A 2,295-nucleotide genomic window follows, 5' to 3' on the forward strand; every position below is an offset into this window, starting at 1 on the left:
ATGGGGGCAGAAGTGCGCGCAGCAAGCGGACAACACGATAAAGGGAGGAGGGAAGAGTTGCAGCGACTGACTGATGCCGCTGACGCCGATAGTGAGTCAACCCCAGCTGCGGAGTTGGTTTCAGGGACAACGCCGCCGATGCCGACACAAACAATATGATACCCTCGCTTCCGCAGCGCTAAGAACCAGGTCTAGCCGTGGGAAGGTGGTCACGTATTCGTCGACGTGCCGGGGCCTACGTGAAATAACCGGCGCGTCGGCAACTGAAGAGCACCCTATCCGCCACACAAGAACAGGGGGGGGGGACCCTTTCCTCCTCTTTCTGCATGGCGGCGACGGTGTTCTATGCAGTCACGTTATCTTGACTCTCTAGCGGCGTCAGCGGCATCCAGCGGTATCAGTCGGTCGCTGCTAGCGCTGGGGGGATGAAAGGGGGGCGGAGCTGGTTACGAGGCCGACGACAACGCCGACGACGACGCGAAACCCAGGAACGGACGCCAAAGAGCTGCGCTCTAAAACGGTTCGCAGAGTAGACGATCGGAGCCTGTAGACGTGGAGGAAAAGCCCGCAGAAAAGAGCGAGGAGAAACTTAACGGGGAAACCGCACAAAAGGAACAGAAAAGAAAATTCGAATCTTTTAGGCCGATCCGCTGTTATAAATGCCACAAACTGGGACATATAGCTGTCAACTGCGGGAAGCCTAGCATAGTGTTTTCTTACGTAGATGACAAAGACAAGAATATGGAACTTTTAAGCCCATATCTTCACGAGCTGCAAGTTAATGGCAAACCATGCCGGGCGCTAAGAGACAGTGCCGCCACGATGGACATTGTCCATACGTCTTACGTGACGGTAGATGACTTCACCGGAAAAGTAGCATGGATCAAACAGGTTGTAGAAGAACACAGCGTGTGTCTGCCCAAGGCCAAAGTCAAAATCAGTGGACCATTCGGGGAGCTAGTGACAGAGGCTGAAGTTTTGAAATTTTCGTCACTGCAGTACCCATACGTCTTTTCGAATCCTTCGAATCAGTTAAAGCGTGACAAAGGGCTTAAACTGGGAGAGTGCATAGTAAAGGCATTGACCCGAGACCAAGCTCATACAATCGCGTCGCTTTTGGCTGAAAATGCACAAGCTGCTCCAGCGGAAGCAGAAAAGGGGATAACATCAATACCCGAATCCGAGCTAGGCCCGCGGGACAAAATAACAGTTGAGGAGAGCCTGCCAGCTGACAAGCTCAATGAGAGCGTATCACTAGAGTGTCAAAGTTGAAGCCTGCAGGAAAAGCAAGCTGACGCAACCGCAAGTGAGACAGGGTCGTTATTATCACCGGCTTCAAAGAAGTTTGATCAGCTCTTAGATGTGAATAGAGAGTCATTGGCAGCTGAGCAAAAGAATGATGAGAGCTTAGCTAAATTACATCACACAGCCAAAGAAGGCATTGCTAGGCGCAACTTGACGATACATGAGAGAGGAGGATTGTTATATCGGCACTACAGAGATTGAAAGGCTAGGATTTTAGATCAGTTAGTCGTACCTACTAAGTACAGGGAGGATCTTTTGAGTCTCTGTCATGGAAATGGGTGGTCCGGCCACCTAGGCATAAACAAATCAAAGGAAAGATTGCTTATAGAATACGACTGGCCTGGCTGTTTCAAAGACGTAGAAAACTTTGTAAGATCATGCGACGCCTGCCAGCTCTCGGGTTAACCAGGAGAGACATGGAAAGCTCCACTAAAGGTAGTGCCCTTAATAACAAAACCCTTGAGACGATTTGTAATAGACACGATAGGGCCTCTGCCAAAAACAAGATCGGGTTACAGGTACTTGTTTACCATGCTGTGTCCGGCTACAAAGTTTCCAGAAGCAATCCCTCTGAAAGAGCTCAGCTCCACCGAAGTAGCAGACGCGCTTTTGACAGTGTTTGAACGAGTTGGGCTTCCAGCCGAAATTCAGGCGGATCAAGGGTCAGCATTCACCAGCGCACTGACTTCCACATTCTTGAAAAAGTGCGGGGTAAAGTTAATACACAATTCCGTCTATCATCCTCAGTCAAACAGTGTAGAGTGGTGGCATTCAGTGCTTAAGCGAGTTTTGCTTGCGCTCTCTTACGAGCTCAAGGAGGACTGGGAGAACTGTCTGCCGGCAACATTGTTTGCTTTGCTAACGGTTCCACATGAAGCGACAGGGTTCTCGCCAGCAGAACTAGTGTATGGGAGGACACTCCGTTCTCCACTAAGAATGTTAAGAGAGATGTGGCAGGAAATAAATTATGAAATAAATGAAACAGAAGAG

General features: G+C 49.8%; 1 pseudogene; it reads left to right on the forward strand.

The window, feature by feature from the left end:
- Positions 1 to 822: 822 nt before the first annotated feature.
- LOC142583739 (uncharacterized) lies at positions 823 to 1,710 on the forward strand (annotated as a pseudogene).
- Positions 1,711 to 2,295: the final 585 nt, after the last annotated feature.

The sequence above is a fragment of the Dermacentor variabilis genome, chromosome 5 (genome assembly GCF_050947875.1).
Source record: "Dermacentor variabilis isolate Ectoservices chromosome 5, ASM5094787v1, whole genome shotgun sequence".
Classification (NCBI taxonomy): Eukaryota; Metazoa; Arthropoda; class Arachnida; order Ixodida; family Ixodidae; genus Dermacentor; species Dermacentor variabilis.